We start from the raw sequence: 15,271 nt of genomic DNA, 5'->3' as shown, positions 1-15,271 counted from the left end.
AGTTTCGATCTAAAGTCAAGAGTTGACGGCTTCCCTGGTGGCGCAGTGGTTGAGAGTCCGCCTGCCGATGCAGGGGACACGGGTTCGTGCCCCGGTCCGGGAAGATCCCACATGCCACGGAGCGGCTGGGCCCGTGAGCCATGGCCGCTGAGCCTGCGCGTCTGGAGCCTGTGCTCCGCAACGGGAGAGGCCGCAACAGTGAGAGGCCCACGTACGGCAATAAATAAATAAATAAATAAATAAAGTCAAGAGTTGACCTTAAGGCCACACAGAGAAAGACCTTATTTCTTTAGAAATGAGACAAATGAGAAAAAAATTTGGTCTGAGCCAGAGAGAACAGGAAAAGAGATGAGAGAGTGGAAGATTCAACATCATAAAAATGAATTATTGTGATAAATGTAATGCTATGTGATTATAAATGCAGTGATAATAGTATTTATGCAGGAAGTTTAAAATGAGTTTTGGATCAAATATAATGAACAATTTTAAAAGAGCTTTGTTGAAATCACCTGTTTTCCCCAGGGCCCTAACACACAGGGACTGTCAAAAGAAAGCTATTCTTGAGACACTGGCTTGAGGTGTGATGGAGCCCCATGGCCAGATATTTTAGTGTATTTCCTGTTGTTCATGAATATAACATGCCAATATCAACACATCCGAAGCCACTAATCTCACACCTCCTATTTCACCTTTTCTATACTAGCATTTTTATGTCCTGAGTGCTTTAGCTGTTTGGGGACTGACTATAAGGCCTTTGGCCAAAGACCATCTTTTGATTACATTTTAAAATTTAAGATATTTTTCTTTGAGCCTCAGCTCTTCACATGTAGAAATCAGGATGGGAACCAGTGTCCACCTCATAGGATTACTATGAGAATGTAAAAATATTTTGAAAACCATAAAGGGCTATGTATTTACAATGGAAGAATTATTATTATTGCTTGATTGAGTGATGAGAATATAAAAAAATATGGAATGATGCTTCCTAGTTCCAAAGCTGAAATTATGTTTTAAAATGGCATCAGAGATATCTGTGGCTTAGAAGAAATGGCCTGGGTGGGTCTGAATTTGAAAGCTGACTCTACAGGTTACTAACTTTGAGAACCTAGGTCAAGTTATTTACATTCTTAGAGTCTCTAAGTGTTGATTCTTCTTAGAGTTAAATTTGTTTGAAATGCAAATTGGTGCAACCTTCTAAAAGAGCAACAGGGCACTACTAATCAAAATTTGAAATACCCTCATCCTTTGACTCACAATTCTACTAGGAGTTTACCCCTTTGGATATACTTGAACAATGTGTAAAGATAAATGTCTGGATAAAGATGCTGACTGCACCACTGCTTGTAACAATGAAAACAAAAAAAAACAAGGGAAACCACCTAACTTATCAATAGGGGACTTAAATTCTGTTATAGCTATACCTTGGGTACTCTGCACAACAAAAAAGAATGAATTAAATCAGGATTATTGCTAGGGAAAGAAGTCCAAAGTACATCTTCATGTGTGAATAAAACCTAACTGCAGAAGAGCCTATGTGGTATGAATCCATTTCATTAAAAAAGTGGCGGAAACACACATGTATGGTTAGTATATACACAGATAATTTCTAGAAGGACATAAGAAAATGCTAACATTGTTTCCTGCTGGAGAGTTGGACTGGGCCATTTGGAAGGGTAGAGAAGACTTTCACATTTTACCTTCTGTACTGCTTGCAACTTTTACTACAAATGTGCCGTCTTCATAGTAATAAAATATTAATGAAACAACATATAAAGTTTCTAGCACAGTGACTAATAATGAACAGAAGATAACTATTATTAAAATGCAAAAACAGAAGCAAACTTATTTCACCTTAAAGGGTAAACTGTCGTCTCTTCACTGGATGCATTTTTAATTGTTTGTCTTCCAGTACATATCTGCTTTCTTACAATAGCACCCTACACAATCTATCAAATAACTGGATAAAGCAGGAAATCAAAAAGGATTTAAGGAGCAAGAACAGATGAATACAAACTATTCGGAAAAAGGTTTTCAATATATCTTATCTCCCAGCTTCCAAATTTTGGGAAACATAAATTATTATTTGTTGGACCAAAGCTATCTATGAACCAAAAGTATCATGACTAGTTTCATAAGCATTAAACAGAGAATACAGAGAAGAAATATAGAGGCATTTCAATCACATGTAAAGAGAAAAGTCATCAGAGCTCATGTGATTAGAAGGTTCAAACAATTACATCCTACTCTGGGCTCAGGACACTTAACACCTATAAGATCAAAGGAAATTACCCTGCTTCAAAGACTTAAAAGTAGTATCTCATTGGAAATGCTATCATATAATCATAGTAGGAACTGCTGGAATTATGGAAATTTTATTCATCAACATATTACATGTGAAAATATGCTAATGACACACAATTTACCCAAAAGATGCCATCAAACTATTTAGGTGGCTCCACATCCAAAAAGCGTTATGAAAGCCTCTTAGCAGCTCCTTGCAATTGGAAGCCATAACTGTTTTTGTGGCCAGAAAACTGTCAAGTTAAAATCTAGAGGTAATGTGGAAGAGAATACACAGACATGTTCCAATTACCACAGTAACCACTCAGCAAAGCCATCACTATCCTTGACAAACGCAGGGCTCAGATAGCCTGAAGGAACAACATCTTCATCCGCATCAACAGTTATACTGGTACACCTCTGCGGTATTGCCAAACACTTTCACACACATGATCTCACTTGAGTTATCCTCCTAATAGCCCTCAGAAAAACAGGTGTGGCAGGCATTACCGCTCTACTTTGCAAAAGAAAACTTGAGACACAGAGTCTCAGATGGTAAGGCCAGGAAGTCTGATGCTGAGGTTTTGAAGGCTTTCTGCTTAACTACATTCCATAAGCTTAGATAATGTATTCCAGAATAACCCTTTGCTTCATCAGATTCATAACATCAAACTTAACAGTAAATGGCAAGGCTGAATCAAAAACAAGATCCCATATTGTAGCCAATCATCTTTTTCAGAAGTGATGTTCCCTATAACACAGTTTCACTAGACAAAATACAAAACACTGATAACAGTGTTTCTCAAACATAGGGATCACTTGGGGATGTTGCTAAAATGTAGATTCTGATACAGTCCATCTGGAGTGGGACAAGAATCTTCCAACAACAAGCCCATACCGTTGGTCCCTGGAACACACTTTGTGTAGCAAGGCAAAAGCACAAACTAGGTGCGGAGGCTACAAGAGAATCAGGCCTAAGGAATGGCAAAATGATGCTCAATTAAAGCAGAATGGATGCAACAAGCAGGGAAATGATACCAGTTAACAGAGAAATAAAGTCCTGTTTTTCTAATTAAGACAGAAAAGTAACAAATTTTAATAGTAGAGGTTCTAGTTGATAACCCAGTTTAATTATGGCTTATTTCAGGACTCCTAAACTGTTGTGTACATAGAAATAACAACCAATCAGATTTTAATCTTCTTAGTGTAATGTATATGGATTGAAGCACCTTGCCCAGTTAACTGGGTGAGACAATCTTTTTCTCTCAAGTGGTACTAGATATTGGAGATACCTGAAGTCTTTTTTTCATACCAGTTATAAAGGCAGTTTGGGAGTACCTGTATTCATTATGCACCAAACCTGTTTTAATATGAAATTGCTCCCCTAAAATTGCTTGATACTTATCCTAAAATGATGGTCTCATTTCTTATCACTGGTACCAAGATGCCCTATTAATAGCTAGTGCTATGGCAAGAGAAAAAACAGCTGCTCTAAACGCACCAGAGAAACAGACAAAGAAGTATATTTGTGGCATCTTCTAGAATGGGACTGTGAAAGCTGGATGGTAGAAGGACATCAGCCAGGTTTTTTCTCTAGGAATATTATTTCCCTTCAAAGGGCTATTAAAATGTTTTTTTATCATCTCACTGTGTCAGACACTTTCCTCACAATACCTCTATGAAGATTTTGTTAAACCCATTATAGAGAAAACTGAGGGTCAAAAATATTACAGTGTAACTAATGCAAATCACATGATTGGGATTCAATCTTAGACCAGGATGTCTCTGAAAGTGAGGCTTTTCAACCAACCTCAAGATGCTTCTAGGGCAATGCCAAGTTCAACTAGCTTTTATGGGACCACTAGAGGCTACTGATATAAAATTCAGTCTGAAGGTCCACGTGAAAAATATCCTCTGAATTCAGTATTTCCCAAGACAGTTTTAAAAGGTATAATTCAGCATTCAAGAGTGTCAGAGACATATTTCACTGAATTAAAAGAAGTGCTATCTACCCATGTATCATATTATCCAAACCTGAAAAGCAAGACAATGGATTAATCTTTGTTGTCATGTAGTGTCTGGACTATTTCAAAATAATGTAATTGTGACCTGACAGCAAAATCTGTATCTTTAATCAAAGAATCAGGCCCTCTTAAGGAACTAAAAAGTATAGTCTTAAATAAAGAAACATAATCTTCTCTCCTTCTGAGATGAATTAAATTTTCTTATTTTTCTTTGAGTTCATGAACTTTCTACAATTAAACTCTCCTTCAATAAGAACACTTTAAGTATCTTCATTTAATCACCTATAAGCATTTTATACGTTGCAAAGAATTCTACAGAAATTAGGTACTACTGCTATCATTCCCCTTAATCATAAACTGCAATAAATTAGAAGCCATTTTCTCAAAGAAACAATGTTATACGTTTGAGAATCTATACCACTTAATAAACATTTAATAAGAACCCACTAGGTATTACTATGCTTTGCATCACACTACGAGAAAGCAAACTGTTGTGTTCTAGGAAATCTGAAAATAAGGGATCACCATTCTTCTACAATGAAAACTCACTGCTGCCTATTAATTTTTTTTTTTTTTTTTTTTTTTTTCGTTACGCGGGCCTCTCACTGTTGTGGCCTCTCCTGTTGCGGAGCACAGGCTCCGGACGCGCAGGCTCAGCGGCCATTGGCTCACGGGACTAGCCGCTTCGCGGCATGTGGGATCTTCCTGGACCGAGGCACGAACCCGCGTCCCCTGCATCGGCAGGCGGACTCTCAACCACTGCGTCACCAGGGAAGCCCTAAATTTATATTATCAAGAAGGTAGTTTCAACTTATGCTAACAAACATCATCTTTGAAAATGAAATATACCTAACATTTTTATATAACCTCTTTTAAATGTGATTATACACAAGATGTATAGGTAAAGGCACCAATGAAGATAAACTATAAATGTTACATGTTTTATTTTTACAAAAACCATTCATAATATTTACAAACAGCTTAATGATACAGAAGAAAAATTAAAATTGACAGATACAGTTTTCCCCTTGCCCAGATTTACAGAACTATATTGATAGATAAGAGTTAAAAAACATTAGGAAGATATTATAGTGTATGTGCCATAGCCAATCTGAAGACACTGCATTTGGAAAGCAGTCTTATTGCTAGATATGAATTAGGTTGTCAAGGCTGAGATTTATACTTATGGGGTGAATGATAGGAATTTCAGGGCTGTGGAAACATCAGTCTCATTTTTCTCATGTTTCATGTTTAATGTACCTTTGGTAGAAGGTCTATGTGGGAAGAGAAATGTGGGTGTAAAATTAAAAAGTTTATCTTTTACAGTCTGGGATAAATGATAGTCGAGAACATCATCTTTTTAGCATAAACACTTATTTACCTAAATATATATTTCAAGAGCAGTATCACTATATTGCAGTTATTAAAGCAGTTTTCAGAGATCTCTTTTCCAAGTTCCTCCACCAAAATTATCATTCCACAAAATATTCACCACTTCTCCCCACACTTACAACAAGTGTTATATCCATAAGCATCAATACCCTTAAAAAAGAGAAAGAGAAAGTATTCTTTTATCTTTGAGTTCCTATTTCAAAGATATGAATGAGTTTCAATTCTATAAAGCTGCAATAATTTCTTTTAACCCTAAGTCTGAAGATTTATGTTCATTTGCATAACTAAGAATATACAAAATAAAACTAGAGAAGTTTTTATAGTCAGAAATGTCGATCTCTGGTCTTTCAAAAAAAATTCTAGAAAGCCCACTAAAAAGTTGTTATTTAACTCAAGAATCAGCTGAGACATCCATTTGGACTCTGCTACAAGTCTTGAAGGGAACACAATAAATATAACAAATATTCACAAAGTTACAAGTCTATTACAGTGGTTTCAACCCATTCTGCACACTAGAATCACTTCAGTAATATGAAAAAAAATTACAGACACAGGGCCCTGGTCCCAGACGTTATGATTTAATTCATATTGTAATGGGGTGTGGACATTAGCAGTTTTAAATGCTCCCCAGATGATTCTAATGTGCAGCTAGGGTTCAGAACGACTGATTTATACTTTTAATTAATGCTGATCAATTTATAAGAGCAAGCAACTGCCACTCAAAATATTCCATATTGGTTCAGAAATTATTGCTTGAAATGCAGAATATTGCTGTATATTCAAAAACATTTGGACCTGGTACTCCATGTTAGACATGTGTTATAGTATTTGGATTAGTTTTACTTCTTTGGGGGTTATCCTTGACATTATAAGCGTGGGGACAAGGGTGCAGGGAAGAGAAATCCTTAATAAGACATTAGTTTGAGAGGCAACAGTGTGGAATTCATGTGCGACAATGTTGTGGAAACACAAAACAACTTGTCACACAGTCTCAAGTACTTATAGATCATTTGGATAGAGTTTAGGGTATAGCCAATTGGACTAACAAGTTTATTGAACCCTCAAGAAAAAATATCTCCCCAACCCCTGGTCAGTATCCAATATGAAGTCCCAAGCATCTCTATTAAAAGAGGATGTTCCCTAAAGTTTTGTGCCAAAAAAAGAAAGAGAAAGAAAGAAAGAAAGAAAGAGAGAGAGAGAGAGAGAGAGAGAGAGAGAGAGGAGGAAGGAAAGAAGGAAGGAAGGAAGAAAAAAAAGAGAAAAACAAAAGGAAAAAGAAAAGAAAAAATACTTCTGATTGCATTTTAAGCATTTTAAACGTTTCAATTCTAGAGTCAGACAACCTCCAGACACCAGGCCTCCTATCTAGCCTCACATCCTAGTAAAAAAAGAATTAATCACAAGATGCTTTGGTAATAAACAGGACCCCCAAGATGTGATAGGTTTAGCTTTAGGCCGTAAGATTTCATCTGAAATTATTCTGCCTCAACTAAAATCACAAAACATTGAGCAATCTATCTGTATCACTATAGCTCTTCCCCAGTAGAAACAGGATCATATGACTGAGTTTAACTCATGTTGTTGAACAGATCACAAGCATGTCTAAAGACACCATGAATGTTTAATACTTTACACATCTCATAACCCTCAAAATTTAGCAGCTCAAAGGAAAAAACCATCACCGAGATAAATCAAAATAAGAAAATTCTACATGCACGTATTATGAGGCAGAAGAATGTGAAGGGATTTTTAAAAAACGTCTTCCATAAAGACAAAAACTGAAATCAATCACCATAAAGCACATGAAAGTTGTTTGATTTAGATGGTAACCTGTTGTTTCTTCATATTACACTTAGAATTATCTAAGCTTTTCCCACCAATGCTAAGTATCTGACACCAGGCTCCACTCCCTGCTGTTTTGTGAAGTTTGAGAAGTAGCAAATCAAATTTCCTAGAGCAGCTCCCCAAATGGGTTCTTCCCTGCAGAGTCCAGCAAGTCAAGTCTCAGGGGTATCCTTCAGTCTACTGAGCAACTTGGGAAACATATCTCAAGGTATTTGTATGAGACAATTGAAGACATCCTTTTACTTAAAGGACACTGAGATTTACTTTCAGCTTAGAAAAACATCAAATATTTGAATTGGATCAGTAAAGTAACTCTTAGCAAGAGTCTGGGTACACCTTTCATAAATCTTTTTCTATTCCTTACTTAAATTATTATTATAAATACTTGTGCATTCTGCTGTTTGCTTTCTTGTATACATTAGGTGAACTGAAATTCCATCTACATTGTTCAAGTGGGATTCTTGTTTGTCACAAAGGTAATTAAATCGTATTTTTCAGTTAAATAGGTGAATGTCCTTATTTAGACAGCATATAATATAAATAGGTGAATGTCCTTATTTAGACAGCATATAATAAAAACTATTGTGAATAGTTTTCTTCGAATCTAATATGCGAGCCTGAAATAAGTGAGCCTGTTGAATAGTGATTAAAATGATAAAAGAATAGAAATTAAGAGAGGGAGAACAAAGGGCCACCCTCTTCCCCAAGTCTTGCTTTTCTCATATATTTAGTTGCTTTGTTTTATATTTTTTCCAAAAGGCTGAGAAGTTAAGCAGTTCATTTGTCTTGATCCTAAACACCGTTTTATTTCCCGTGTTAGGATGTGATCAGGAATTGTAATTTTTGAAAAACTGGAAATGTTCATACGGTCAGTGTGTCAAGGCTGTCCATCACCCATACTGAGCTATAAGAGAGTTATAAGAGTTGAACTGTTGAGGGTGCTCTGATCCAATCCCAGAAATGAAAGTAGTTAGAATGAAAGGTAAAGAATTGGTACACAGCAGACACTGAAAAGCAGATTTCCCCAGTTGCCAAAAAAGCATTGAGTGGTTCAATACAAACTAAAAAGACAACTGGGATTAGAGTAAAATGTGGAATGAAACCATTTTATAATATATATCATTTCCCAGACCGAGGCAAGGTTAACATGTATTTACTAAACTGCTTTGTAGGTCATTCATTTCAGACACTTAAACATTACATATTTTTTCATAATCAATGCAAATAGTTCATGCTCACAATTCTATAATTCACATCTAAGATGTAAGCTATATGAAACATGGAAATACATAAAAAATACTCTGCCTTATCTTTGTATACTAAAACAAAAACTGACAAATGAAGTATAATCATCCAATAAAATACTCCAATATTTAAGATTTGGCAAAGAAAGCATCCTAAGATAGTTTATTAAGAGACATAATTTTTAAAAAATAATGCCAAGACTATTTAACATTTTAAAAAGTAGAAATGTGTCAGCAGACATTAAAACCATGGGAAGTAGTAAAGCCACTACCAGTGGAACACTCTAGAGTTTATTTACATAGTTTAGTGACTTCCCAGCCATCAAAGGGAATTAGAGTTTTCTTAAATTATAAATTATCATCTAAAATAACCCTCTTGTGGGTAAAAAGGACATAGTCATTCTTTTCCTTTCAACAGGAATACCTGTTAAAGAAAATTTTAGCAAATTGTAAAGTATGCTCTCTATTTCTTGCATTATCCCTGAAGAAAGTCATTTATGGTCAGTCAATGATTTGCATGAAATACCTTGGTTCTTGCCAAATTTTTATCCATTTGGTTTTAAAGAATTTTACATTTTACTACAAAACGTACAAATATTTCACAAGTTAAACCAGTTTGAAATTTTCTACTAGTCACATGTAAATTATCCATTCTAATTTTAAGCAAAAGTAAATATGGCAAATACATTCTGATTTCTACTTTATGTACTAAATACAATTATAATGTAGCTGTCATTGCCACCATTAAAATGAATACAATGCACAAAACGTTTAATCACCTCAAAAACAAATTGAGGGTGTATAGCGAGATGTGTATTTAAAATGAACATTGATAAAAATTAAACTTGCTGTGGAAGTTTGGCTCGCAAGTGTATATCTTCACTCAACTTCTCTTTTTATAAGTTGGAAGATGTAATATTTTAGTATTTTCTTACAATGTTTAATTCACAAAAGTGGTTAAAGTGATTCCTACAATCCTACATCTATTTTTCTACCAACTGGCGATGAGAGAAGCACGTATTTTCCAACTTCTGATCTAGATAGTGGTTAAAGAAGAATCTCAAATCATGAAACAGCTAAACAACTTGAAATCTAAAATTTCTTCCCAACTTCATAAAAAAAGCACATTTGAATAAACCTTAAGAAACAACTTACCTTACCTTACTGTGCTACACTATCATTCAAAAAAACTTCGTAAGATTTTAATGCATTCAGATGCCGTTCAAAGCTTACACTGAAAAAAAATTGTGAGCTGGAATTTTAAATTAATCCAAGAAGCGCACAGCAAAGTTCAGTTTTTAAATAAATTCTCCCCAAATAACACATTCACAGAAGCATGAGTAAATGTATTACCTTTATGTTAAAAGAAGAAACGTCCCTGGTTCAGTGTGGTCTGCAAATGATTGCAGTGGCCACAGCCGAAACTGGCTGCAGGAACAGAGCACACAGAGAGCAACCAGGGAGTCTCAGGAGTAGCTCCTCGGAGCGGCGGGACGGACGGAATGACAAGCACATGCAGATTGCTTTGAATTAAGCATGTTCGTTCGGGGCTGGAACTTTCCGTATTTGCTCTCCTATAGGACAGGAGAGTTTTTCTCCTACTTAACCCCTGGGGGCAAGGTCTCAATAATGGTAACAGCTGGCATACAGAGGGGCTTGATCTGAGCACAAGGTCAGCAAGCCAGGATATGAAGGTGACATGTAATTTCTAGCCTTTTCCTGCTTCTACAGGGAAATTGCACGAAGGACTGTTTTTAGTTATAACTTCCTTTGATCTTTTGGATTTAAAGTTACTTAGTAGATTAAAGCCATGCTAGCTGATATTATTTGCTTGCTTAGGCTAACTTAAGTGTTACAGATTCAGTTTTCTGACACATAGGGCTACTGCATTTAAAGTAACACAAATAAACACCAATCCGTGTTTATTTCCAAGTTCCGGGGATTCTTGTGTTCTTTCACAAATGGCTTTTGAGACTCTGCTTTTAAGGCAGAAAGTTCATAATTTTTAAAAGAGGCAGAGTCTTCTCTATTAAAAAGGAAAGTATTATTTAAAGCAGTTGTGTTTCTCTTCAATTTTCCTAAACAAAAACAGTTTGTTACATGAATTTGACACTGCTTTTTTAGAAATTTGTGGTCCTATTGATGCCAGTATTAAAAATTTCACAGCCACAACGACAAAAAAACCTTACAAAAACCTGCAAACAAATGCTTTAAATTTACACATGACATCCATTGGCAAATAAGTGATCATTTACTGCATCCATGAAATCTAACTTTTCATGACTTCTTTAATAAAAACGTATAAACAACTCTTTTAACAGGCTGTACTGATAGCAATTTCAAAATTAAAGACGATAACACGAGTAATCAAAGAAAAAATAGGTAAAATTGGACTTCATCAAAATAAAAAAAACTTTTGTACATCAAAAAACATTATCAAGAAAGTGAAAAGAAAACCTACAGAATGGGAGAAAATATTTGCAAACCACATAACTAAAAGGCTAGTAACCATAAAATATAAAAAACTTACAAATCAGCAATAAAAAGACAAATAATCCAATTTAAAAATAGGCAAGGTTTTGGAATAGAGATTTTTCTAAAGAAAATATCCAAATGGCTAATATGCACATAAAAAAGATGTTCAACATCACTAGTTATTAAAGAGTGCAAATTAAAACCACAATGAAAAACTACTTGACATCCACTAGGATAGCTATAATCAAAAGAAGAAACAGGGGCTTCCCTGGTGGCGCAGTGGTTGGGAGTCCGAGCCTGCCTGCTGGCGCGGGGGACACGGGTTCATGCCCCGGTCCGGGAAGATCCTACATGCTGTGAAGCGGCTGGGCCCGTGAGCCATGGCTGCTGAGCCTGCGCGTCCGGAGCCTGTGCTCCGCGATGGGAGAGGCCACAGCAGTGAGAGGCCCGCGTACCGCAAAAAAAAAAAAAAAAAAAAAAAAGAGAGGGAGGGAGGGAACAAATACTGGCAAGGATATGGAAGAACTGGAACATCATACACTGCTGGTGGGAACATAAAATGGTATAGCCACTGTGGAAAATGGTCCAGCAGTCCCTCAGAAAATTAAACATAGAGTTACCATATGACACAGCAATTTCACTCCAGGTACACTTGATCCTCATTATTTGTGGATTCCGTATTTGCATATTTGCCTACATGCTAAAATTTGTGATCCCAAAATAATCCTCACGGTGTTTCTCAGTCCTTCAGACATGTACATACACAGAGTAGGGGAAAATTTGAGTCTTCCAATAAACATGTTCCCAGGTGAGGTTGAACAAGGTGACACACTGCCTTCTTGTTTCAGTTCTCACACTGAAAACAAGTGTTCCTTTTGCAGTCTATTTTGGTGCCATGTTTTTCACATTTTTGTGCTTTTGTTGGCAATTTCACTGTTTAAAATGGCCCTAAAGTGTCACGCGCAGTGCTGTCTAGTGTTCCTAAGCTCAAGAAGGCTGTGATGTTCCTTACAGAGAAAATACATGTGTTAGATAAGTTTACTTAGGCATGAGTTAATGGTGCTGTTGGATGTGAGTTCAATGTTAATGAATCAACAACATATATTAGATAAGGTAACTTTAAACAGAAACACACACAAAGCAAGGTCATGTATTGACTATATATCAAAAATGTGACCAGAGTCTTGAAGGAACCTAACCATGACTCAGTATTCACTAATTCAGTGTTTGCAGAGACTTTAAAGAATGTAACTACTGCAAATGAGGAGAATCGACTGTATATATACCCAAGAGAATTGAAAACGTATGTTCATAAAAAACTTGTAATGAATGTTCATAGCAGCATTATTCACAACAACCAAGGAATCAACTCAAATGTCCATTAAATGATGCGTGGATGAGCAAAATGTGGTACACACATACAATGGAATATTATCCAGCCATAAGAAGGAATAAAGCACTGATACATGGTACAACATGGATGGACCTTGAAAACACTATGCTGAGTGAAAGCCAGACACAAAATGTCACATACTGTATGATTCCATTTACATGAAATATCCAGGATAGTCAAATCCATAGGGATAGAAAGTAGATTAGTGGATGCCAGGGGTTGGGGGATGGAGACAGAGGACAGGGAGTGACTGCTAATAGATTTGGAGTTTATTTTGGGGTGATGAAAATGTTCTAGAATTAGATAGTGATCATGGTTGCATAGCTTTGTGAATACAGTAAAACCCACTGAACTGTACACTTTAAAATGGTGAATTTTATGGTATGTGGATTCTATCTTGATAGGAAAATAAGGAAGGTATAATATTCTAGCCATTAGCCCAATGGTTCTCAAATTTGAATGTGCATCAGAATCTCCTAGAAGGTTTGGGAGGAGGCAGATTGCTGTGTCTCATCCCCGAAGATTCTGATTCTGAGGTCTGGGATGGGGCCGGAGAATTTGCTTTTCTGCATGTCCACAGGTGATGCTGACTCTGCTGGTCTGAAACCCACATTTTGAGAACCAGTGTATTAAAGACAGTGTATGAACTTTTAGAGGGTAGGAAGGGTAACTTTCATCTCTGTATCTTCTAAATTTACCTAGAAAAGAGCCAGTCTTGGGGATGAAAAAGACAGGGAGGGAGGGAGGGAAAAGGAGAAGTATTTACCCAAGTAAATATATTGAAGAGTCAGTCCCTGAAATCTTAGGGTATGCTGGTTTCATGCCATATGTATGCCAAATGCTGTAGTACCTAAAAATCCCCCAAAAGGAATTACAGAATTTAAATGAAAATGAAGGTATTTTTAACATTCTTTGATCATCTGAATAGTACTTTGGTTTAGTTTATTAAAACAGCTAATCCCATTTCATTGTGCATGTTACTGCAAGAGATGTAAACAAAGGTTCTAGAGTTGTGGATCCCATAAATTACTTCAAGAAACCTCTTAAATTAGTTAAGATGTCACAGAAACCAAAGACCTGAACTCAACTCATAAACATGTAAATTCTTATTTCCATTTTTAGCAAAGGTACTGATTTGTACATTTAATCACTTTATTTAAAAATGGGTCTATGTTAAAATACAATTACAGTGCAATTTAAAGTACACTTCTAGTATTGTCACATGGAATCCATTATTATTTTGTAGATAATAATCAGGATTATTTCCAATCTCTTTGTATGTTTCTCAACATACTAAAGTGAAAAAGAAAATGCTAATAACCTTACAAAGTTCTAAGGTTCTCTGAAAACAGTATCCCTTTTTTTCTTGGATCACATTACTTAGGTATCTTTCTTCATTACTAGGAACACGGAAAGGTTACAGGAGAGGGACAGAGAGACAAGAGCTGGCCAGAGAGGCACAACAGTTAGTACTTTTTAAAAAGTGAAAAAAAACACCTGCTGGTTCATTAAACTCTTTCACATCTGAACTCAGTCCAAAATGTGATTCTAGATGTTGTTATATTTATTGACATTTAGAAGTTCCATCTATTAATCTTTGTGTGTGTGTGTGTGTTAAATGTCAAAAACAGTTACGAATGAATAAACCGTGGTCTAAGGTAGATGGTAGAGTTCTGCTTCAGCAAGATTTTTACTTCAGTAGGGTCAAGTCAATAGCTTTGTCATTGGAAAGTACAAGTTCAGAAAAGTAATGACAGGAAAGTTCTTCAGATAATATTCTACATTGTGTTTTAGTGTTTCTAGAGTACAGATTGTTAGGTACACACTAAAGACTTCAGCCCAGAACATTATTATGTTGTTCAAGTCAGAGCCAGAACAGGGAAATCAGTGGAGTCCTAAAGTGCAGTCTCAGCTCTGCCACTCACTAGCTCTGTAACCTTGAACCAGTCACTTAATCCAGAGGTTAGGGCCTCCTACTTACAAAGTCCATACATTAGATGAAATAATCTCACAGGTCCCTCTCGACTCTGATTTCAGTTTTTATGAATTTGGATACCACTCAAATGGATAAAACGAATCCCAGTTTTACTATTCAAATTTGGATTAAGAAAAAAAATATACAGTCAAAGTTGAGTCAGTGAGTTTGGAGCAAAGACCATAATGCAAGCAAATTGAAGAAGAAACAAAATAACTGTGATGCTAAAATTCCTTTCCATCAAGGTGGAAATATGTGCGTCAGTCTTACATATTCCTCTCACCTGAATTTACATTTTAAAATCTTATCACTTCTTTGTAAATCTCATTTCCTGTTGAAAACTCTACCTCCAAAAGCTACAATTCTTACAAATGAAAATGTTATCGCCTTGCTTATCTTCCACAGTCTGACATCTAAAGAATCTGCTCTTCACCCTCATAGTAACCTCCAGCCCTGGAGTCCTTAACCGTGTCTTCTTCTAGTTTTCTTGCTTTGCACTTTCTTCATACAGAGCTGATAGTCATCATTTATTTACTTTACAAGCCTTTTACTGTGCCAGGCTTTCAAAGGTCTCCCCTAAACTTGCTCTCCCACTCTTTTTTTTTTCCTCCAAGGTTTGCGAATGTTACTGAAAAAAGTCACC

At 36.1% G+C, this 15,271-nt stretch overlaps 1 protein-coding gene across 9 annotated transcripts in view; it reads right to left on the bottom strand.

Moving 5' to 3' along the window:
- DISP1 (dispatched RND transporter family member 1) overlaps window positions 1-15,271 on the bottom strand; it is a 198,935-nt gene that overhangs the window by 54,459 nt on the left and 129,205 nt on the right. Inside the window, exon 1 of one of the 9 annotated variants that reach the window (XM_019920502.3) lies at window positions 10,139-10,306. The exons of the other annotated variants lie outside the window; for them this stretch is intronic. The gene's annotated coding sequence lies outside the window, so the exon portion shown is untranslated. Of the gene's footprint in view, window positions 1-10,138; window positions 10,307-15,271 lie in introns of those variants that run through there. 9 annotated transcript variants of the gene reach the window in all.

This window comes from Tursiops truncatus, chromosome 1, assembly GCF_011762595.2.
Source record: "Tursiops truncatus isolate mTurTru1 chromosome 1, mTurTru1.mat.Y, whole genome shotgun sequence".
Classification (NCBI taxonomy): domain Eukaryota; kingdom Metazoa; phylum Chordata; class Mammalia; order Artiodactyla; family Delphinidae; genus Tursiops; species Tursiops truncatus.
The sequence above is the reverse complement of the archived record's forward strand: the minus strand, read 5'-3'. Positions and strand labels throughout refer to the sequence as shown.